Raw genomic sequence first — 25,765 nt, 5'->3', positions numbered from 1 at the left:
GATATCCCCCTGTGTGGGACCCAGCAGGGATAAAACTTGTTAAGATTTTTCAGACCTCAAGCCACTCCTGCAGAAGGCTGACTTTGGCTCTGGGACCTATAATGAGGAAAGAGACTATAGCTTTTGCATGGGATCTCTTTGTTTCATAGAAAACAATTGCCACATGAATAGGCAAGTTTTCTGGAATAGGAAATATCTCCTTGACCACCAAGATCAGCTCCTCACCTCTGTTTTCATTCAACCTCATCACACATGACTGAACTTGCCTGTACTATAAAGCTCTTTACTATGCAGTTCCAGATTTTGCCAAGTCATACAGCACCTACTACCTACATAGCATTTAAAGGAGTAACTGGGGCTTTGTATATATGTGAATTTTTCCTTATGTGAAATTCTTTACAGATTTGTTTCCATCTGCTTTTGCTCTATTGTATCAACACTAACTCTCAGATCTGATAAAAGAAACTTCATAGCAGGTTAAGTAATCTGATACAGCATTTTTCATTACAGCTCTAGAAATTTGAATTCATTGTTGGCAACAAGCCTTTCATCTTCAAAAAAGACAAAGAACAAGAGCCAGAAATGTTTCTTTTGTTTATTACTGAAATAAAATTTCAATTTTGGAAAGATATATATTAATAAAAATTAGTCTGAATGGGAGCATAGCCCTTTTAGGAAAACATCAATAGTCTTGCCATGACAATGCAAGGATGTCAAATGCACATGACTATGTCAGGTTGATGACATTGCACTGAAAATGCTGGCAGAACAGGGTTACATGAAGTGGTGGCTTTTTTTTTTCTCTTCCAGGCAAATCACACAATGACAACCAGCTATAATTTGTAAGTCAACTAATAAATTAACTGATGACACCACAACACAGATTTCTTTGAAACTGACCTCCACTTAGAAAGAAATACCTCCCCATAACCCACATGGAAGATATAAAAAGGCATGCTTTGCAGAACTGGTGAGAATCAATCTGTCAAACAAAACCCCACCACCTCACCTCTTTTTTACTCATTGGCCTACAAGAGGAAGTGAGGAAAGCCACAACTGAGCCTCTTCCTTGTAGTCAGGGTGCCTCAGAAACCAGGAGAGGAGCACATGTAGTCATAAGTGATAAAGTTGTTCCAAAAGTCTTGTCTCTTTTACACATGGGCATAATCTGTATGAATACATGCTTTAAAAAAAATACTTTCCAATTTCTGATATAAAGTGTGTCATCTTAGAATTTAAATCAAATAGTTGTGGTATTTTTACTGTAACTGCATAGTATTTATTACAGTTTTTAACAACACTTGCTGCATTCTAAACAGAGCTGTGTTCTCACAGACTGAAAATGATCATGGGTAATCCTGAACCACAAAAAAGTATATGGACACCCTAGGATGCTCTGCCTTTCTACATAATGAAAAAGAGGAAAAAGTTTTGAAATAATCTTCCAATTTTGAGAAAAATGCAGCCATAGAATCCCTGTACTTAAATAACTAAGGGGTTTATGGATTGTGTTTATTGTCCAATAAAAACAAATAATTACTTCGTTTATTTAACATGCACTCAGTTATCAGATAAAATGTATGCTAAGTAAATTGCTGGAGTTAGTCTGCATTAATTTCATTGTCTCTCTATCAGTCTGAGAGAATTTTTTCTATCCTGTAACCTATTAAGCTTTATATATGATTTTCACAAAATTGATTACATTGCTATTTTAAAACCACCAAGCATCACAGTGAAATCAGCAGAAAAATAACTTAATGAACTTTAATAATAATAATTGTTTTGGTTATAAAAGATACTTTTCTCCTGCAGATAGTTAAAAAAATATTCTTTAGCATTACCTAAATAATAAAATTCAATTACTTCACTTTTTTTTGCAAAACAGAATTTTGGTATGATTTAATAACATTTTAACTAATATGTAAATGTATGCCTATCAAGGAAGTACTTTAATTGCATATATAGTCTATCATAAGAACTCACTTTCTTTATGCAAGTATACTTTAGCTGATTTAATTATCTAGCCCTCTAATTATACAGTCCACACCAATCAACCAAAATGAAGCACTTCTCTAATCTTAATTTCACATGTCAAATCACTGCATATGTTTTCACATGATTCTCATGTTAATTAGAGAGGCAGATTCTGAATGAATGACAGCGAGTTCATGAGGAGGCTAGGGGCAAAACCCAAGAAATATTTCACACAGGTCAGTGCTAGTCCCTATCTATTCACCTTTCTCCAGATCATCTGTTTCTCCACTGGATGAGATATGAGATCTAGCAGTTTTTAGTTCTCTTTAAAAGAACATTTTCAACTTTGTCCAAACTTTTTGAAATATTCTTGTCTCTCACTGCCCCCACAATCCCTCCCTCTAGTACACGTTAATACCTTTTGTGGGAGTGAGGCAGGAGAGGGCTGAGATCAGGAAGGATTTCCATTTTTCTTGTGGAAGCTGCAATGCAAGAGGTCTTACTCTTCTGGCTTTGGGTTGTGCTTTCTTACAACACCCAACACAGGACATTATGTTGTGCAGCAGGGAAAGCTTATAGGTTGACTTGGAAGTTTAAAATGGCTTGCATTTACAGCTCATGGTGGTGAACATCACATAGATCAGAGGCTCCAAGAGCCACCTCGTGGGGGCAAAGGAGAAACAAGGTTTCACCAGTGAGCCCTGAGGCTACAGAAAAATGATGTGACATCTTTCTGATCTTTGTTTTCCCTGTCCCAACCCCAGGCAAGAAGACCTGAAAGGTAACTAAAGATGGGTTTGCCCCACGTTATAACTCTTTAGCTCACATTAGAAAAAATTTGAATATCTATAACAAAGAATGAGAGAAAATAAAAAGACCACTCGGCCTTTCCCTGGCCTAGAGTATGTCACCTATTTGCAGCTAATCAGTCACACAAATGCTATTATTTCATCTATGAAACAGTCCCACTCATTTGGATGAGTGAAAAATGAACAGCACACATCTTTGAAAAAATTTAACTCTTTGTTCACTGTAGTTAGCTTAAGTGCAGTACTCAAAAATTTAAGGCAGAAGGAAAAGACTGCTTTAATATAGCCACAGTGTAAGCACCAGTGAGCCTAACAGGAGTAGTGTTTTAAGATTTGCCCTAGCCAATTATAACAACCTGAAATTTATTCAGAGTGGTGGCATTCATTTAATTCAATTTTCACAATAAGTGATTTTATGAAGAATAAAATTATTTTCTTACCAAATAAAAACAAAAAGAATGCAGTCCAAGATCTGAGCCAAAGTGAATTGAGATGAGACTAAGTACTCATAAAATAGAAACCATTTTATTGTAAAATTTTGGTGCTATTGCTGCAGCAAAAAGTACAATAATTCACACCATTTACTAATCTTCAGTAAGAGTAAATATTCATACTGTTATTAGACAAGATCGTGAGCCTTTCTTCAAAGCACGAGTGTGAAATGAGAACTGCATCTCACTTCAGTCCACTAGAGGGTGGCCTGACTTGCTCAGGGCTGTGGGACTGAATTCACACAAGAGATCCAATATTTTCCTCTTTTTGACCTGTTGATAACCAATTCTTTGTGTTTCATTATTAATCATCACCTATTATAAGTAATTTATTTTATATTTACAGTGTATATTATAAAAAAACCTTTTCTTAACAACATCTATCTCATTTATTGTATTGTATATCTAGGAGGAGCGATGATAATCACAAATTATTCTACAGTTGTTAAAATCTTCATAGGTTGTATGCCCTTTGGTCATGGACACAGAATAAACAGGGGAAAAAAATAAACCATTCACCAAAGAGCATAGCATAAAGGGAGAAAGAAGAAAGAAAGGGAAGGAAAAATCTGGGCATCCTATTGTTTATACAATTGGGTGGCCATAAAAGACAGACTAAAGCAGAGAGAGATTGAGAGAAACTGACTTCTTATTTAACCAACCCCTTTCAGAGTTCATTTTGAAATTTTATTTCTCAGGAAGGCATATTACTGCTATTACTTTCTACTGATAAGCACAGGTAGTAAAATGTAATATTTGACAAAATTTGGGAGAGGAAGAATATGTAAAATATTTTACTGTCTTAAGCTTAAAAAAAATAAAAATATAAAGGCACCGAAACTGGGGGCAAGGCACAACACATTTTTCCTGAATGGTTCCATCATACAGTATCCCCTGAACTACAGCAGCCTTTGCAGAACTTCAGTGATCTCGAATAAGTTGTTCTGAGTACAGATTACAGCCCTTAAAGGATAAAAAAAAAAATAAATAAAAAAGGGGGGTGGGGGTAGAAAATGTGGACCTCCCAATCTGTTCTGTACAGACAGAAAGCATGCCCCGCAGCTCGCCCAGATCGGAAGAGCTCTCCGGGCGCGTTCACAGGCTGGTTCCGTGCTCCCGTCCCCGAGCAGCAGCAGTGTCACGTCCCAGACATCTTCCCACGGGCACGCAGCCGCGCACTGCGCGCATCGGGGCGCGCCGGCAGCGGCTCCTCTCCGGGGAGCGCGGGGCTCCGCCGGTAATGACCGCTGAGCAGCAGCACCGTGTCACAGTGACAGCCGAGAGCCTGAGCGATGCACCGCTAACCGCCATGGAAACAAGGAGAAATAAGAGCAGCTAGCGAGCTGCTCTCTCCCCCGCCTTTCTCTCTCCGCTGGATTGCGAGCCTCAGACAGCCAGGCAGCAACAGCGCCTGGCAAACGCAAGGGATCTCAGCTGGCAGCACGGAGAGTCTCTCGTGTTGTAGGATATCAATAGATACATCTTTGTATTATAGACTGTTAGACACACGCATGCACACCGACTCACACCCACACGTACATGTGTGCTCATCTAGACAGACTCTGGCTTTAATACAAGTATGTCGCTACCTGAACTAAGGATTCCAAATTACTGAGATGCAAGAACTCCTCCAGCTCTGAAACTACTCTTATTATAGGGTAAGTTCCTCTTTATTTTCAATTTTATCCTGACTTTTATCTAACTTCTAGACTCTTTCCCCTTTCTTCTTTTGGTGAAGTTATTTTATTAGTGTATTTTTCACATATTACTTCCTGAACAGAAATGCAATGCACAATGCTTTTTATGCCAGAGATAATCTAAACATGCTTGCACTAGTATTAGATCTGTGCATTTTTTAGCTTGAAAGAACATCAAAGAATAAAAAAATATAAAAGAAGAATGTTTCCACTGATGTTTCAGAGGCAATATTAAATTAAATTAAATACTTGCTCTGTGTTTTGAAACCAATAAAACAAAATACAGGACAGCCTCCTTTCTTCTCTCCAGTGCTAGCATTAAGGGAAATGCTGTTTATGTCAAGACCTAAAAAACACTGAGCAATGAGGCTGAATGAGCATATCACAAACAGTTATTGAATTTCTGCCAGGCTACATCTTAAGGATTGTGGCAAATGACTTCGCTTAAAAACATCCCCTTTCCAGTCAGAAGGGACACAGTGAATGTCTGATTACTGATGCAGCTGGAACTGACGCGTTAGGTAAAAAGGATCACATTAAGCAGAGGAGTTCTAATCTTCTTTTGTAATTAACAGGATCTCTGCAGGGTGCCTCTATTTACATGGAAGGAGAGTGTTTAAATCCATCACTATAAAAGCTTTGCCTGTTTTAGCATAGCAAGGCTCAGAACTGTTTGTCTTTGCTTTCCATGTCTTTGTTTTCACATGTCTAGCTGGAGTTTTTGCCCAGCACTGCTGATGAGAAAGAGAACCCAACACAGGGGGAAGGAGAAGGCAGCAAATGCAGGGGGCTGGTAAAATATCAGTGATTTTCTATCTAACCAATTTAATCAACTTAAAATTCCAGACTAGCCCTACAGTTGTCTAATGTGCTTGTGCTTATGCATGTGTATGTCATTTCTTCCATGCAGTATCAGAGTACCTCAGTATCCTTTAGATGAAAACACATTTGGTAAAGTGCATCAGCATGGATCTGTGATTCATGCATCAGTGAAAGACAGAGATAGATTTTACTTTACACCATGAAAAAGACAGGTTAGCCCTCTAATGCATGCTTCAAAGTGAAAAAAAATACAATCTGCATCTTCCCCTACGCTTTTATTTGCTTTTTAGAGTACTATATCTGTATGAAAAACATCTCAGTATTTTGATTATTTCTCCTACCCCTTTTTCTCCCTTCAGCCCCCTCACTCCTGTGAACTCTGGAGAACATCATAAAGATTCTGTTCCTTTGCACCAATGCAATTATTTGCTTGTAATTTTAGAGCTACTGTGTTCTGAGAAACAAACTGTGAAAGAACCATCAACAGATAGCCACTGGCTTTAAGTCTGTCACCTTTCCAAAAATGTCAGGAAATGGGTAGCTTAACAATATGTATGGTAAGAAGTCAATTAATTCAGGTGACCTTTGTAAATGGTGACAATAAAGCAGCTCTGACAATATGCCACGGCATTCGACATTCCCTCTGGAAAATGAATGAGCTTAAGGAGAGGTTTTCTTTTCAGAGTACAAAATGAAAGGTACTGAAGCATTAGCTCCTGCTATTGGCAAGCTTGCTTCCTCTATTTTAGGTGGTCTGTGAAGCCTGTTTTAAAGCAAGCTGAGTTATTTTATTGCATAAAACACAATCTCTGGTCTAATTAATTAAATATCCTGTTTTCATTCACACTGCATGTGCACAGCAAGCATTTCCAGCTCCTGGTTTGGATTTTTACAAAATGTGCTATAAAATAAGTAGAGAAAACCTGATTCTGATCTCTTCATGCTATGTGCAAAGGACTACTCAGGAAACTTTTTCTACATGCCTCAGTAGCTTCTCAGCTCTTCTGAATGTTTATCCTCATTCATTTTTAATGTAGAAAATAAGTAAATATGAGTAACTTTACAGAAATGCAGCTTGGGTTTTGCCACATATACTCTAATGTGCTACTTCAAAATATTATATAGATATGCCAAAGAGCTCCAGAAAAATGTGGCTATTTCAATCATGCATGTACAGAGAACATATGCTGTAGATGAAGCTTCTGTACCCAGCATAGACATTCTTAACCAGCAAAGCAGGCAAAATGTGTGGTGGCTGTATTTTGGTTAATACTCCCTCAAAGCTCCTGCAATAATGTTGTAGTGTCAGCCAACGACTGGCTGATGTTGTTATGGTAACCCCGAAGTCCCGTCTTTTAGGGTGGCAGCTCTGAGCATGACATCAGAGCATGCCTGCTTGGAGTACCCTGAAGTGGGTGAGTACTTCGTTTTTGCACCTGAATTAGACCAGATCAACTAAGCAACGTTGCTACCTGTAATGTAGATCAAAAATATAATGTATAATCTTTGCTAAATGACCAAGATTGGGCAGTTTATGAGCAGCTTATGAAAATATTCACATCCTGCTTTTTACTTGTAATCACTTGTCCTTTGTCACTAGAAAACAAAACAAAGTATGTGCAAGAGAGAGCAAACCATTTAGGAGTGTTGGAGCCACTTTCTTTGACTCTCACCCATGACCTTTATTGTATTACCAATTAAAAGCTAGTCAAAAGCTTTGCTGCTTGCTGATAATCACTCTTAATTAAAGTTAGACTGGTATTTAATAGCCACGTTTTGGAGTATTAGAACAATAGAAGAAGATAGGCAGTAGAAAACAAGAGACTCTTTCAAGACAAGTTCTATCTTCAATTGAAAGAAAAATCACCACAGAGAGAAAAATTATACCTTTTTGAACTATATATAGATAGTTTTAGTGTTTAATGCTACATTAGTGCTTTAGTTAATTCATATGTCCTTTCTTCAGATAGCACCATTAAAAGCTGAAGGAAAACAAAACTCTTGAGAGAGACATTGTCAGAAACTACCTTAACATACTCTTCCATGTCAAATTCCACAAACTCAACTTAATACCAAGAAGCAAAAACTGTCAATGAAAAACCAATTTCACATGTAGCACTAAAGGAACTATTTTCTGAAGACAAAGGAATGGAGGTTTTCTAAAATTTTTCTGAAGATCAAAAATCAGACAGTTTCTAATTATTTTTTTAGCAGAATATGACTTCTACAAGCCTTCATACTACTTTAAAAGAATACTAATTCTCATTCTAACAACACAACAAGCAATTAAAATCCTTTGCTTCACTGAAAGAAAATGCCAGTAGAATTTGAGAAGAAACAGTAGTGACAGATGTCATTAGAAAGGTCATTAAACACATTAGTTTTAAGAGAAAAATCAATGCTTTTCATTAAAACTGTAATGTAACTGTAAAAAGGAATTACTGTGCCTTTTACTTATTCAACTGACCAGTCCACAAACTGTTAAAAGCCATTATTGTGAAATGGTGTAGTTCATAAAGAACTTATTTAAATCAATGGCTTGACCTTCAGTGTTATACCATAAAATCTATAAATGATTTCATCAATTTTTCCTCAATAAAGTCATATCCTCTACTGAACGGAACTGATAAATGTTTATTAGCACAGCATATGGAGCTATACTCATCTGCACCAGAGAAAGATCCAATATGGATGTCAATAAGATTATTTCACATTAGGTTCTTCATGGAGTAGCTGAATATGACACCTTGTGAAAAAGAGTATTTTCATGAGGGCCAAATACAAACTACTTTCACAATTTTACTTGATCCAGTTCTCTGCCAACAGGATTTCATATTCTTTGCACACAGAACATCAACCATAATACAAGCTACAGGCATGCTCTCACCCCTAGCATTTACCAAACTGCTTACTTTTCCTCAAAGCAAAAGCAAGTGCAGACATTAAAACAAAGGGGAAGATTCATTTTATAAACACAAATTCATACAGCATATCCTCAAAACCATTATCCCTCATTTAGAAATACTTCTTTATCACAAAAGATTTATCTCAAGTCTCTTTCAGTTTGGCCACAAGCAGCAGTGGTCTAATTGAATGGAAATAAGAAATAAGATCTCTGTATTCACATTATTTCTATTCAGTTGGATTTCGGGAAATCATTAAAATATCTGCCCCAAATTTAATGGTACTTTAACTCTACTGACCTCTGTATTAGAGTAGAAAAGAATTTTTGCCTCTTTTGTGCTCCCAGCTTCCAGAATCTCACTCAAACTGGGAAAGGCTTTTTGACAACACTGGCACAAAAGAAATAATTTAGCTTTTGTCTTTCGTGAATAAGCATCTGTATTTAGAGGTAAACACTGCAAAGCAAAAAAAAAAATGCTACAGGGAATATTAGTATTACCCCAAGAGTCTTTTAACAGACATTTCTTATTTTGCAAATAGGAACCAGTCTGCCAGGAAATACTTTAAATTCTCTATAACATTTGGCATTAAAAAAGTACAAGTCATAAAATTAGCTGCATCAAAAATCCCTGGGCATCCAGCTATTAGAATGAAAAAAACAAGAAAAAATATTTTTTATACAATTATATGTCTAGGGATCAGACAATTTCAGAAATTATCTATTTAATAAATTATGGAATAATAAAACAAAAAACCTGTGGTGTAATAGAACACACAACGAAGAACAAAGTTGTGCATTGAGACTTTTTTTAAATCACCACAGTACTACTCTATTATACTGCCATCCTGGGTAAGAAAAGATGACTCTCAAATTGTCTCTAAAAAGGCAACATGGTGGTCAGACATTACTAGGGCTCTTCTAGTGAGGTGCTGAGAGGTTAAAGGAAACTGGGTTGGTTCGTTTTGTCATGGTGCTAAAACAAAAAGTCACTCTTATTTGAAATAGAATGAGAAATATATACCAGATTTGAAAGGCATTTAAATAAGTGCAATTATGGGATTCGTTCCCTCAATAAGGATAAACACAAATGTCTCCTACTTTACAATAGTAGCATAACTCTGCTGAAAACAGAGATATATGTGTCATTATTTATATCATATTTATGTGATTTATTCAGTACCTAAAGACCTAATAAAATTTTTCATCTTGACAGGAATAATTTTTATGTGAAAACAGAAACTTTTCTCAAAGATTTTAGCTAGTGTCACAGTAGCTATAAATAGAAAGACTACAGAGACACATTTGTTTCTTCACCCCAAGCTCATTCCTGTTGCCAAGTTCTCTCAAGTCACTGAACTTCCTCTCCCCTCTGGAAAGCAGCTTTCTCTAGAGGTCATGTCAAGCATCAGCAATTTTTGCAGATGACACTTAGCAGTGTGCTAATTCACCCCAGTGCAGTACAGTGCAGTGCAGCCTTTCCACCAAAGTACAGAGTTACCTGCTGAACTCCCCTCCCCAGCTGGCTCCATGTTGCATGCCATGGAAGAAGCTGAGAGGCAGGAGAGACCACACTGGTCAAGGCTCACATGGGAGCTGAGTCTTCCAGAAAAAAATCTTTTCTGTGGAACAACAGCTCCAAACCCACTGCATAATACTACACTGCTCTCTTTTCTGTGTTCCATACAGAAATCAGGCAGTGCTGTAAAAACTCTTCCTCCCTCTGCACTGCAAAAGAATGTTCTGAAACAATTCAATCAATTTAGGAAGTACAGTATTTTCTCTTGTCAAATTCTAAACAAACAAAAAAAAGCCTTTCAGTATGAAAACTAAAATTACAGCCAAGTTGTGCTTCATTACCACTGTAGCTTAAGGGACATTATCTGCACAACTCCTATTTCATATCATTTTATAACAAAACATAGTTACTTAGGTTATCCTGCTAAGCATAACACTAAAAGATTATCCTACATATATGGTGTGTATTACACCATTTTGAACATGCACTTTTTTTACACACGATGCACCATGTTAACTTTCTGAAATGACAGCTGAGCCTGTAGAGACACTATTTCATCACACTCTCACAATGCAGTAATTTTACTTTTTCATTTTGGCCAGTTACTTGCTGGTAAGCCCAATACAAGGCTAAAACTCAACAGCACTCAAGAGAAATTGAATGATTAATAACGATTATACCAGTTTATAGAGGTATCCTTATGAGGTGAGAGAAGACAAAATGAGGTAATTGCAAATATAATGATCCGTTAAGCTAGAAATGTTTGTCTGAATAGCAATTTCACCCAGCATGTATAATTCACGTAACACATTCTTCTGAATGTTGCTTTGATATAGATTATCCAGTCATCAATATTTTGTCAGACAAACACACTTTCAGTAATTTTATTTCTACTGTAAAATAAGAGAAAATAAGGATATTCAGCATACTATTCCAGGGTTAGACTCCAAACTCTAAGCTCCAGAAAATAAGGAAAAGTATCTGTCTTCCAACAGCAGCAGCCAAACTGCTGAGCTCTTTCCTGGGCAGAAAGAAGAGCCAGTCAATCTGAGGAACTGCCCAGAAATATTTCTGCATTTCTCACTTCCTCCCAAGGATAACATGCATGTTTGGACACATATTATACACACCCCACACTCCCTCTGATAGGAAGCAATCACCTTGGATATTAGTGCATAGAGTCATTTTAATGAGGCTACTCAAGGCAATGCAGATGCAAGTGCCTTTAATAGGCATTTAAATATTGCCTTCAGCAGGTGTCATTTAACAGTAAACTGTAACTAGAATAGATAACTAAAATTATATACAACGTCAAAGATTTAAATGCTGAAATCTTAAATTACCTATTAATTGTCAAAATTGTTAAGTACATTTAGGATCTATGGTCATTTCAGTTCAAGCAAAGTAAATAGATCCATATATCTGAAATCTGCATACTTGGAGGCCTTCTGCTCCATACTGAAATACCCTTTGCTCTTTTAAGCATTGGAAAATCCATAAACTTGTTGATTTTCAAATGTTATTCTCATTACTGCTCTGACAGCTTCTGAGGTTTACTGAAAATTCACAAAAAGGAGCAAAAAAAAAAAATCTCCATTTATCTAAAGTGAATGTGGATTAGGTATTTGTAATCTTTACTTTGTTTTAAATTTGGTCTATATATCAGTTCTTGAAAAAGCATCTTGTGTTGGTATGCCATTATGTCAATCCTAGCAACAAGTATAGAAAACATTAAAAATTAATAAAAAATTATAAAAAGTTTAAATAAACACACAATATCTATGCCTGACACAAATACGTCAGGAAAACTATTATGGTTATGTTGAGATTGTAGACTACCCATTTACAACTACTGTAGTAGTAGTAAATGGATTTAATGTTACTATAAGCACATTTAAAGTTGTGGCAGAAATCCACTATACTACTATTTAATCTCTCACATAGAGGTTAGCAAAACTTTCAGAAAGTCTGAACAAATTCTGTTCAAGCCATCTACTCCATCATTAATTACAACATAGATATTTATTTTTTCAATAAAGAGTAATCAATGCTCAGGGCTGAGGAAAATGTTCACTTCCGTAAAAATTAAATTTGCATTAGCATTGCTTTGAAATAAATTTTCTTTGGCATGTCAAGGTACAATATTGAATCCACCACGATATGTTTGCAATGGAATGGTCAAAACCCAAGACTTGCAAGCAGTAAGAAACTCCAGTTTGATTTTTACTTTCCATGAGCTTGTGTGGCATAAGAGGAGACTTTGCTTTGAGTGGGAGGATGGACTGAAGAGCTCCCGAGGTCCCTTCCACTTGACTCTCCCACAATGATGCTCTCAATAGAAAGGCTTGCTTCTCTGCCACTGCTGCCTTGGGGAACAGTACACAGCACCACTGCCATCAGAGCCTGCTCAGATGTCTTGGTGTGACTGCATCACATGAGAGCAATTTAGATGTTACTAGAGGTGAAGGGCACTGTTCAATCTGTCTCTGAGCTAGTTGTATGGAGCTGAAAATGCTGAAAATCCAGACAGTCTGCTGGACTGCTAAAAGAAATAAAACCCCATTTGGTCATGAGGCAATATTTGCTTTGCTGTTACCTACAAGAGTAGGTAACAGCAAAGAGTAATTCAATGAAATCCCAGCAGGACACTAAAAATGTTTTAAATGTCCTACTAGCTTGTTTAAAAAATTTAAAATAACACACTATATTTATTCAGTTAACAGAAAGAAACTATTTTCTAGGAAGAGAGAAGCATGATTCTCTGAAACACTACCATCTTAATTTGTAATCTCTGTATTTCTGCTCAGCCAGGTGTTCAGTGTTTTCCACAGATCTGGGACTGAATACACTACAGTTTTATACACAGCTTCAAAAATACAGCTTTAGCAATCATGAATTAGAGTTAGCATAATAACCACTTCATATTAAGAGCTAAACTTTGGCTTTAACTTCCTAGTGTCGTATTTTATCTCATGTAGTGAATTCAGTTAAACTGTTTCACTCTTTACTTGCTATAAGCCTGCAATGAGTTTCATTAGAAGTGGTTCTGCTGAGAAAACCTGTCAGTTTGAAGGTGTTATTTATGCTGAGTTTCCATAGTTATCGCCAATATCAAGATTACTTACTCCAATATCAAGATTATCAAGATACTCTAGCAGAGTAATTTAAGAAACACAAAGTTGTCAATTAAATTGCCTAAAATTTAGAGTACCCTTTTACAGATGATAAAATGGACACCATGTAAGTCCTAATTTTGAAAAAAGCAATGTGGAAAGGACAACAAACTAGAACCACACAATACTAATACCTGTAACCTCACGGAAGCCATGGAGTGTAAAGCAGGACAGAAATAAGCTGCTGAACTGAATTCCAGCCTTTGCTCTGATCTTATCAGTAGGTAACATAAGACAGCCCTTTCTGTTCTTACTTCTGCATGTGCATAAAATCATTGTCATGAGATTTACTTAGTACTAAGTTTAAAGGGAGGGTTGGAAAGGCCTTTAAAGCATTTTTCTCATATTAGAACCATCCCAGACAGATCACATTTCTATTCTTTAGCATGGGTAAAAGCTATAATTTGATAATGTTTTTAAAGAAAAATGTTTCTGAAAAAAAGAAAATTATATTGCTGACATTTATCATTGGTATTGTAGCAACTCCCTAAGTAAATATTCTAGCACTGGAATACTCTAAACTCAAAAGTATGAAGAATAAAAAAGTTTTAGAAGAATTTCAACAAAATAATAGGCTATATTGTCTATGTTCATCTATGACCATTAAATCCGCCAGACAAAGTCTGCTTGATGGCATTCACTAGGGTTAAGTATTTGAATGTAACTCAAATCAAAATGTTAATGATTCATTATAAAATCATTTTTTCTTGTAACAAGGATGCATTTCTCATTATGCAGTAATTTGCAGAATTTATTAACAAACATTTTACAAAACAAGCACAGAAAGGTTTGCTTTAAAAAGAATTCCAGTTCAGTCCTAAATAGGACTCTTGTGAGAACAAGAAAATCTTGTCTTTCTAAATGTCTGCTGGCTTTGAACTTAGTCTCTCATAGTCAAGATAGATGTTTAATGGAATTTGAATAATTTGAACAATTACAGGAAATCACATTTAAGTGCAAAGGACAACTTTTAAAATTCAATTTAATTTCTGTTTACATGCCCTGATAATCACACACAGCAAACATGATCAGCACTCACAGCAACCACGGCTATATCTTATTGACAGTAAATCTAGATAGTTTGACAGGGCAAAAACCAGTTTAAGCTTAGCAGTTGAAAGCTTAAATGTCTTTCATAGCCATGCAAAATATGAGTGTATGGGAGATTCAAAGTAAAAGATGAAGGAGATCTAATTCATTGTTATGTAAATAGTATAGAGGAAAACCATAAAGAACAAATTGAGAATATGAGACTGTATATGATACTGCTTTCCACACTGCCAATTTACATGTGTTTTATTCTTGGACTTTTTCTGCAAAATGCAAAAACTGGTTACCCTAGCAACTGCCACATGTTACTCAGTTTATTTCTGAGGTACAGAGCAACCTATAAAAGAATAATATTGTGCACTTCTATTAGGATCTCTCAGCATCACAGAGAATTCCAAACTTCATGTGCCAGCATGCCCGTGTGTTTTCTGAAAGTTTTAAGAAAGCATATTAGAGTATTGTATTTTTTTTGTAAACTCATTTTCTTTATGGTTTATGTGCAAATTAAAACCAAGATTACAAGCTACATGGAGAAAAATGTATACTCTGTCCAACCTGATCATTGTTTTCTGCATTCATTTTTTAGTACAATTCTAGTAGACATCTATAAAAAAAAAAGTAAAGACTTCAAAACTTCTTAAATGATTTATAGGATATCATCTTCCAAAGTGTAATAGGGACATGAGCAACTTGGTATAGGGGAAGGTGTCTCTGCCCATGGTGGGAGGGGAAATAGGATGATCTTAAAAGTCCCTTAAAACCCAAATTATTCTATGATTCTGTGATAATTCTATGACAATCATCATGAAGATCTCAAATTCTCATGATCTGTTAAAGGTTGAGATTGAGTTTAAAGTAAGAATTAAAGGGTTTTGCAGCTGCTCATTAATTATATGCCCTCCCTCCCCAAAATGCAGAACTCCTTGCAACATGTCTAGGCCCTACATAATTTATGAGGAGATGTCTTGCAATGTAGTGCAAAATAACCAGAATAATAAAACGGGAGTCAACTGAAGTTAGCCATCAATGAACATATCTTAAGGAAAGCTCTTTCACTCTTTCACTTTTGAAGGCTGGACAGGAGTCTCTGTGTCCATGGGAGATCCACAGCCCCTGATTCTACAGGGGGCTTTATCCAAGCAGTCTGCACAGGAACCAAGCCACAACTCATAATTTATAGTTTAAAAGTCAATGTTAAGCATTTCTTCCCATCTTCCAGTAATTTTTTTTAAATTTCCACACAAAAATACTTTTTACTGGAATACAGGAAAATACTTGGTTACATCCTCATTTCTCATTCCAAATACACAACTTTGCCCATTAAGATAATAAAAATATTTTAAATTTGTACTTGAAACAGAATAATCAAAAATTAAAAAGTCTTTGGATTTACATAAGCATTTGTATGTTTGAATATTCTTCCTGCTAGCTATTTTCACAAGCTCTAACCATTAAATGCTGCTCTGCCTGTTTTACTTATCTCTGCTGACTTCTATATCATCGCATACCTGAAAAGAAGACAAGCTAAGGAACATCTTAGCAGAAGAAAATAAGCCCAGATACATTTTTCCTGTGGTTATCAGGGATGAGGATTTTGGCATGTAGCTAAAACTACAAATTATAGCCTTAGATTGACAAGCAAAACAAGAGCACATGTATAATTCCTGAAGAGGTTAGAAGTTTTGGACAGATCTGGCAGCATCCTCTTGGATTGGAAGGGCAAACTAAGAGAGGCTAATTCTGTATTTAGGCTTTGGGAAGCATTCAAACTAAAAGTGCCTCAGACATTACTGCTATGAGCATATGCTTTCCTTTGGATTCTTGTGATGTTTGGTTTAATCAAACTGCAGAAACACAATAGCAGGGAACATACAAACAGACCTTTTTTGCATTCCCTTGGGACATACTATAGAGTAATCAATTGTAAATTAATTGGGGAAAATTTGTTTTGCATAGCATAGAGAGGAAAAACATTAATTCGGAATCATTTCTTAATGGCAATTCTAATATGTTATGCATGTATTCAACCTTGTTTTTTATAGTCAGATGAAAAACAATTATCAAGGATTAAGTACCAATGAACTGTAATCTATACCTCTATTACAAGTAAAAGTAGAGTCAAAACAATAAAATTTAATTTCTACCAGGAAATATTCAGATTAGTTATTTGAGTGCATCAAATCTTCCATCAACTTATGAGAATTTACAAGCACTTTGTTACATTTAGGCACACCAGGTAGAGATATGCAAAGCCACTCAACATCACAGAGGTTTCATGTTGTACAATCTATCTGTATGTAAGCATTTGAGGCAGTGCTAGCTCTCCATCTGTTACTTACTTTAGCTCTTACGTAAACAATACTGGCTCTAAGGACACTTTCAAGAGAAATGAATACTAACCTATTATTGGTATAAGTCTAAAAATAATTCTCTTTATTTTTAAACAAAATCCTGCATTTGATTTGTCTTACATTGGTCCAAGTAGATAAACAGATAAAATAAGTATATTAAATATACTAGATAAAGGGACAGAGTGAATTTTTTTTTAAAGTCACTCTATGGTTAAAATCTGAAAGCACACCTTCAAGTGAAAGCACAAGCACAGAAACTAATAAAAGAAAAATATGTAAAAAAAATTAGTATTTTGTATTTTATTTATTTGCCTTAATAAGTCACCTTAATTCGGACTCAGTGAATGTGAGATTCAATAAATGCCATTCTTGCTCTGATTAAATGTCAGGGCCACAGGCTTGTTGTTACAAAATGAGAAACCAACAATTTTGTGTCTATAATGAACCCTCCTGGTGATTTGTCTGTGCAATACTTTTCTTATCAATGAAACATCACAGAGTAGGTTCTTTCTTATGATATGCTTTGGTTTAATAGAAATTCATTTTTATTTTTAACACTAGAAACAAACTGATGCAAATTTGGCCTGTTGTTGACTAGATCTCTGACAGAAGGCAGAGAGGAAAGAACAGTCAGAAATCTTATTGCATGTATGGAAAAGGGTAGCTTGTGATGATTTTTGCTTTTCATACCATTAATGAGGTTTGAGACCTCCTTTTTGAAGTTCCTGTCCTCAAATCCACCATTTCCATAGCCAGAGGCACTGAAGGTCAATGTGGTTATCTCAGAAAGATAAGGTTTTTGTGACTGTACAAGCCTAAGCCCCAGAGGCACTCTATGTCCATGTGGTTATCTTAGAAAATGAAGCTCATCACCACACAGTTCTAGAATCTATGCCTAACCAGACACAATTGAGCCCTCAGGAATTAATGGACTTTCCTAAGTGGCATAAAAAGCATCCCTCAGCAGAAAGAAAACACTGTGCACTGGATCATTCTTTTTAAATTCCTTGCATTTAAGAATTCAGCAAATACTTTACAAGTAGTTCTAGATGTATTCCTTAGAACTTATGTCTATAACACAGAAATAAAAACATCTAAAAAATTGCTAAGCATTTTTGAAAAAGTTATATTGCATTCAGAATCCAGACATTCTGAATCATATTTGCTTTTTTTTTTCTGCTTTTCAAATTTGTTTGCAGGATAAAATCTGTGTTCGCACAAAAAGCTGTGCAAAATGATTTCTGAGTCTATTACTTGAAATTGTTCAGCTGTAAAGCATATTCTGGCTTGGATTCAACAAAGTTCATAAGCAACAGTTTATGAAAAGTAAGTCATTTGCTTTGAAAGTACCTCTAACATAAAGTATTACACAGAGGTAACAGTAAACTCAGAATATCAAATAAAAAATATAAATTATTGTGTCTTTTTCAGACTGGTTACATGGAAAAAAGAAAAAGTGTGAAAAAACCCATACAGTTAACTACTGTAATCAAGAAGTGGTAAATGAAATCTAGTACACATGACAGCAGACTGCAGAAAGTAGGAAACATCAAAAACCCAAAGAGACATGGAGCTTGGCCTAGAATTTGAGACCTTACAGATTATGTGTGATAAACACTGAGCTCTCTAACAGGTTGATGGCATTGTGAATGCTGGTTTCATTCATCTCTTTCAGGCCTAAAGGACTGAGAAGTCTAATTCTTACCGCATGGGTCCCCAAACAGCCATTAGGAAGAGAGCCTTAGTTTAAGTGGAAAAAAAAAGCCCTCAAAGGACAAAGCAACAAATGTTTAAATTTTTTTCTTTTTATGAGAAGAGCTAGAAATCACTGCACAGAGCAGAATTAGAATTAACATTAATTTGGTTTTACTTCCAACTCTGTTAAGTTCCAAAGATGGTGACCAAGAGAATGGGAAAGTAGGAAAAAACCCTAACCCTTCTCATTGCCCTCATCTTACTCTCCCATCTGCCTCTAGCAGACAAAACCTGTTTGTACCTAATCGTTTCAGCATAAATCAACAATTAAATGAAATAATTTACAAACATAAGGTGCAACTGAGATGATCAAATTAAAAAAATATATAAAAGAAAATCATAGTCATTCTGAATACTTTGAAAAATTTTTTTACCAAATATATTTCTTTTAAACTCTGAACCTGGCTGTCAGGTAGACTATGAATATAAAGAATGGTACATAGCAGCATCCCACAAATCAGGATGTGAAAGGCATGGAGCTACTTTAAGTTGATTTCCAGTCAATAAGTATTATGAATATTTTGCAGGCACAAAATTAAATGAGACCACAATTAACCTCAGCTGGATTCTGACACATGCCCATACTGCAGAATGCTCTGTATCCTCCTTTCCTGCAGCCAGACACTGAATTTTTATTTTTAACTCTACTGACAATGCCTAATTTATGAAGAAATAGATGCAGTTCTGCAGCAAGTGTCAGTGCCCCTATAAATATTGTCACATCAGACAGAAGTCACCAAAATCTGATGCTAATAATTTTGAATATTCAAATAAAGAAAAGATACATAATAAAGTATATAATAAAGACTACTGGAACTGTTGCATTAGAAGTATGTTTTCTGATAGACCCAAAGAATTACCTGTATCTGTCTGGTATCGTTTTGTAACCCTGGAAAGTTCTTTCTCTAACACACAGAATGGAAGCCTAACACTTGAAAACGTTAAAATATCAAACTTGCAAGCATAGCCTCTAGAAATAAGGATTTTTCTTCCAGTGAAACAAATTCTGTTTCATGCTGCTAAGCCATTATTATTTTTAACAGAGAAAGCAATTAAAACCATGGTGAAAAATTGACCGAGAGCGACTTTCATAACAAAAGTATTACAGACTCAATAGCAATAAGATAGGAATGAGCCTGTTCCAAAACAATCTGCCCAAACTAATTACCAAACTAATGAAGGCTAATCATTTCAAACCTTAATAACAGCTTTAAAAATATGCTATTTCACAATTAAGCAAATGAACCAGAAAGATTTTTTTTTTCACTAGAATGTGCTGATTTATCTTTCCATTGGATTTCAAGGATCACATTTGTGTATAATCTACTACTTTATTTATAAAGTAAAACAAAATAAACAAACCTTCCCATTCATCAAAAATAGTTTGCTGTAAGTTTCTTTACATTGTATTACAAATTTAGCAGAGAAAAATGGTGCCTCCTTCCCCTTAACAGTTCTAGAAATTGAGCATATATATAGGGAAGTACCTGGGGACATTAATAGCAGCATTTCTGCTTTAACAGAATAGAATTCTTACTTCTCTGACATAGGGAAGTCTAATAGCAATTCCTAAAAGAATTAAAACCCTTAAAATAGCTTGGAAAACCAGAAAGACCAGAAAGAAAAAAATGAAGCTTATCAAGACTTCTTCATTTTACATTTTCCTTACTTATTAGTTTGGTAGCTACACAGCAATAAAATGAGATTATTCAGCCTAAGGAAAAAAAAAAAAACTATGAATGCTTATCAATTAAGCATAGCTAATAGTTAGTCTTTTGATACACAAACACTGAGCATTAGCTATAACCAAAACATCCTTGGTACCATCTTATTTATTAGGTTATCTTCCTGGACAGTCATAATAAGGAAAAGGATATCTAATCCTTCTGGAGAAACATTCAGATATTTTGCTAACTGTCAACAAAACAAACATTTACTTCAAACATGAGTTGCCTTGATAACAAAGGGTTTGGCAATAGATCAAGCTACTAAGAACATAACCTGCTTAAAATGTTTGGACTGGTGCAGATTACTGCACTACAATGTTCAAAGGAATACCAAGCCTCACCTTCTCTTTGTCAACATCTAATTCTAGTCTTCCATTTTTATTTCTTTCAAGCTAATTATAGGGGTTTGTTATTAAGTATCTATGTCTCCACCTGCAGTAGAAATGCCATCTTTCATTAAAACATTAGGCTAGTGAATATCAGTTTTCCACATCCAGATGACTATAAACTAAAAGGACATTAAAAAGGATTGAGACATCCTGACTTTGGAGAGAACACATCTCAATAAATCTTCAATATTTTTGTTCCAAGATAGGCTTCAATTAATACCAAAAATATTAAAAATCTTTTTAAAACTGATGCTTGAAAAATGGGTATTTGTAGAAAAAAGGCAACTAAGTAGCAAAATTCTTTTTATCTTATCAATTTACATTCAATTCTAATTTTTAACAACAACCTGTGAATTACAATGAAACTAAAAAACCAATTTTCAAGCCAAACATTTTCAAGGCCTTTAGGGTATTTTCCTTACTGCTTGAAATGCAAGTCCTAAAAGCCTGCTCCTGAAGGACTGCCAAACAAAGCTATTCCACCTCATAACTACTCGACTTTCTACTCATTAATTCTATAAGTTTCAAATGCTATTTCATCTTCCCTGGATGTTGCTCGCATTATTCCTCATGAATACCAAGAGACACAAAAAAACATTCTTCACCTTCAAGGGAATGTTTTCAGGACTTTTCAAGTTCTCAGCCATTCAGATGTGATGCTTTGCCTATTCATTTAATCACAGAATAATCTCAACCTTTAGCCAACTGCAGATTATTGGATTACCAGAGACTCAGAACTGAAATTTCAGCAATACATCACGATCATTCTCCACAACCAGTAGTGGAAAGTGAACCTGATTGGACAAGGTTTGAAAATATAGGAATTAGAAAAGTCAGTGTTCCACACTCCATTTCCCAAATCTGGATTTACTTTCAAAATCTGCATTTCTCACAAGCAACAGGATAGGATGATAAGGACAGTTTAAAGCATTCTTAAACAAACTTAAGGACCGCTATGGATTTTGATCTTCAAATCCTTTCCATGTTTTATTTTCTTTGTAATAGGAATGTTAAAGCAACTTGAGGTGACATTTTCAAGCTCGTTAACAGAGGACACAAAGTCATTTTCAAGAAGACAGACAGGTGGTTTATATATCATTATAATATCAAACAAGGTGACAGCTATTGCCTGAAGGAAGGATAATTACACTACAAGAGAACTTAAACCATATATTTAGTTCACATGTATAAGAACTGGCAGAACAAAGTCACACACCAAAGCTGAATTATCCTCATTTACTTGTTTATATTATGATTACCCATATTAACTCTCAATTCTTTTTTATTGGTATTGGCTTGTGTACTGCATCAGCTAACTCCATCAAGTGAACTATTTTCAAAGTATGTAACACAGAGGACCTATTAGTATTTTTAGAGAAACACCTCCACATCTTAATCTCTTTTTTTCAGATGGTCAATCAAACGCCATAGGGACGCTGTCTGCCTGGTTTTAACATACTAGCTAAGGAAGGACAAGTTAAGTCAATACACCTTTCCAAATATCTCTGTCCATTGCTTTAAACTCTTCCATGATATGTGCATATTTTTCTTCTCAACTATAGCAGCATATATAGTTTTAAACACTGCATATTGCATGTAGGATTCAAAAACAATACTTCAGTCATCACCTCCAGAGATTTCCTATGTATTTTCTATGCCTCCAAACAATTTACCTGGGACACCAAGTACTCTTCCATTATGTCTGCCCATGATGTTTCTCTACCTATACTCTTAATTATTTTCCATACATGGCAGTATGTATTTTCAATTAGTTCCAGTTAGTTTCCATATATACTCCTAGTTAACTGGGGAGAACTATTAATTAATTGAACAAAGACCACCAGCAATTAATCTTCATATGGCCCCTCATAGCTGACATATTTTTCTAGAATTATAATGCACCTACAGGGAGAAAAACTACTCCTTGTTTATTCAATAAATATAACTACTCCTTATCTAGCTGTAAACCATTTGTCACTGTACTAAATATTTGTACAAAGATCTAACAATTTTTTCTCCTCTGCTATCAACAAATCTAAAACTTTTACAAAGGAAACAACCTTCATCCTCTTTCCGGAAATTTATTATAATTTTCATCATACCAACTGATTCTGCCCTATTCCAATTTTTTGTATTGAACCTCAATGATCAGCACCACATACATCATTTCATGAGGGTTCTTACCTGTGGCCAATAAGCTAAAATGATTTTTGGCATCTGCTGGGTTCATAGTTTTTGTTTCACAGGCATTCTGGTGTCAGTGGTCCTCCTATGAGTAAGGCAGCATGTGTTTCTCCTTACTTCTGATAATCACTCTGATGACTTTCAGCTTTGAATCAGAAATGACTACTAGACCCTGAAAGCATACCTTGTCATTTTACATTGTTGAAATACCTCATTATGGTAAGATCCATCCATCTTTACTTATTCAAGTTGTTTTACTGCTGGAAAAGACAACCATACCATTACCAAAAGCATGAAGGCTGATGTCAGGCTTAAAAAAATATCTTAGAATAAAGAAGCAGGTTGCTTTGGCATAACATCATTACAAAATTGTGCCTTCTTTGGAATCCACTTCAATCTTTGGAAGAAAAAATTGGAAGGATAGATTGAAATGGTTTATCTGTTCCACTTTAATATGTGTGATTAAAAAAGTTGTTCCATAACCACCACTAATAGCATCTTTTTGGTATCTTAATTGGAACTTGCCTTTTCTTCAGTCTGAAGAGCAATTTTTCCATAGCAAGAGACATTTCATTGCACAAATATATCTGTGCATCTCCATCATTCTATCATAATGTGTGAGATAGTGTTCCTACATGCCTCTATATAAGGACTTACAGCAGAAATGTCTGTCCAAAGTCTTGGAATCATAAGTAGGAATCACAACAAATGCTAGAGAAAGGATGCATGTCAAGGAAAATCTAATGCAAACTTTTGATTACAGTGATTGCAATCTGGTTGATTGGTATGAATTATTGAACAAAAATACTGGTCAAAATTCTTTGGAAGATCAGAATGTCAGATTTTGTGCTGATGTCAAATTTGGCATCCAAAATTCAGAAAGGGGATGCAAAGATGATAGATTCTGGAAAGCTAAGAAAGAAATATAAAATCAAGATGTGGCATATATAATGTAAGTTTCATAATTGAAGTAATCCTGTTCAATGCTAATGAGCCAAATCATCTAACATTAAGGAATTGAGTCAATCTTTCACTTCAGACAAAATTTAAAAGAAGATTTTAAAATAACAGTGAAACACCAGAAGAGTTATACATTGGGAAATAATGGAGTGAGATCGGTAGGTTTCATATCTACACACGCTGAAAAGGTTTAAATAAACTTCCAATTTTGAAAGGAAATCAAAAACACCTGAAAGAGGATTCAGTTAATGTTCCAGGAACTATAAGATTATTTTGCTGTGGTGACACACACTGTAGAAGGAATATGATACTTAAATGTAAGTATTGCTGTTTATCTGTATTGTATTTATCATCTTTCTTCTGGTCTTATTTTAAAAAGAAAATCTGGAGAAGATTATATCATAATTTTTATGTAGGTATTTCTGGGGAAATAAAAGTGAACCATGGTAAACATATAGTGTAGATTAGAGCAAACACATAGGTTATAAAAGCCAAAAACCCCTATAATTTTAGGTCTAAATATAACATCAGTCTTGAGAATCACATGAAAAAAAACCCTTAACATGTATTATTAATTACATGCTCAGTTGAGCAAAAACTGTAATTAAAACTAAATAAAAACCCAAATACTTTCTGCAATCAAAACAGTACATGACAGTATCTCTCTGAGTTAAGAGCCTGCCTAAATTACTCCAACTGTTATAAAACACAGCAGAAAAGAGAACTTTTATTTCCTGATCTTTACAATAATATTCTGGTTTATGCATTGTCAGTTCTTGCATCCTGAAGTATTATTTCTTAGCAATCCATTTCTACACACTGCCTCAAGCAAAAAAAATTACAAAAAAATTACCAAAAATTACAAAAACAACACAAAAAAAAACTCAACAAGAAAATTACAAAAAATTACAAAAAATTACAAAAATTTATCAATTTTTATTGAACAATACATTGTGAACCTGGTTCCCCTGGTGGCTCTGAATAAAAGTAATCACTCAATGTAGTCACAACTATAAAAAAGCAAATCAGCCTAATTTGGTAGGAATATTCATGACATAATAAAGATCTCATCCACTACTGGCTGCTCAAAAATAAACCTTTTTTTGGTTTTTAGTTTTTGTTTACTATAATGATAAGCAATAAATGCTTTTCCATCATGTATCTCAAGCCAAAATTCATGCAATATGTCCTAAATATACATCAATTACTGGCTATGATTGTAGCAGAATGTTGCTGATATAGGTGCATTCATTAAACCCATTTAAATTTTTGAATTATTACAGTTGATATTCAATACAGTGCATAGTGGACATTTTTACTATTTTTAAAAGAGCATTTAACATGATGTGACTATGTCCCAAACAAACCATAAATTTACCAATGAACTAAAAGATGAATTCACTAAATATTCAGAGGCTGCCATTAAAGACTGACAATTTATAGTAATTTAGGTGTTCCAAGCCTAAATTTCTGTTACTGACAAATTGTAGAATAGAAATTGTAATTCCTAAAGTTATCATGTTTATCATTATGCTAATTTATTACAGTGACCTTTATCCCCATGATTAAAAAAAAAAAAAAAAATCAATTCCCAAGGAAAATATCATGTGCTAAATATAGCTACTACCTCTTTCTGTCTTTATTACAGACATCTGAACACACCTATTTCTATGGTTTAGGAATATTTAATATTTACATTATAAGAGTCCCAGAGTAAAAACATATGCAGATTTTGCCAGTAGCTTTGCTGGATTTTGGCTAGGGTTTTTTGCTAGTCAAATGCACTACAGACTTGCAGAATCTGTATGGTAGCTTTCTAGAAAATCAAGCCAAAACTGGTCTGAAATCTTTAGTTCTGGCCATCTGCTAGAAGCATCTGGTAGCTGGGTACATGCACCCACATCCAGAACGTGACTGCTCTCTTGCCAACTATGTGCCTAGGTAACTGCCAATATGTGCTTC

General features: G+C 35.0%; 2 protein-coding genes across 2 annotated transcripts in view; one reads left to right on the top strand and one right to left on the bottom strand.

Annotated features, from left to right (window-relative positions):
- The window catches only part of IMMP2L (inner mitochondrial membrane peptidase subunit 2), a 405,652-nt gene that overhangs the window by 206,854 nt on the left and 173,033 nt on the right, over positions 1 to 25,765 (bottom strand). The gene's annotated exons all lie outside the window — the stretch shown is intronic.
- Positions 4,538 to 25,765, top strand: part of LRRN3 (leucine rich repeat neuronal 3) — a 31,678-nt gene continuing 10,450 nt past the window's right edge. The window contains exon 1 of the mRNA XM_009095013.4: positions 4,538 to 4,932. The gene's annotated coding sequence lies outside the window, so the exon portion shown is untranslated. The remainder of the gene's footprint in view (positions 4,933 to 25,765) is intronic.

Source organism: Serinus canaria, chromosome 1A (assembly GCF_022539315.1).
Source record: "Serinus canaria isolate serCan28SL12 chromosome 1A, serCan2020, whole genome shotgun sequence".
Taxonomy (NCBI): domain Eukaryota; kingdom Metazoa; phylum Chordata; class Aves; order Passeriformes; family Fringillidae; genus Serinus; species Serinus canaria.
This window is presented reverse-complemented; position numbering and strand designations above follow the sequence as displayed.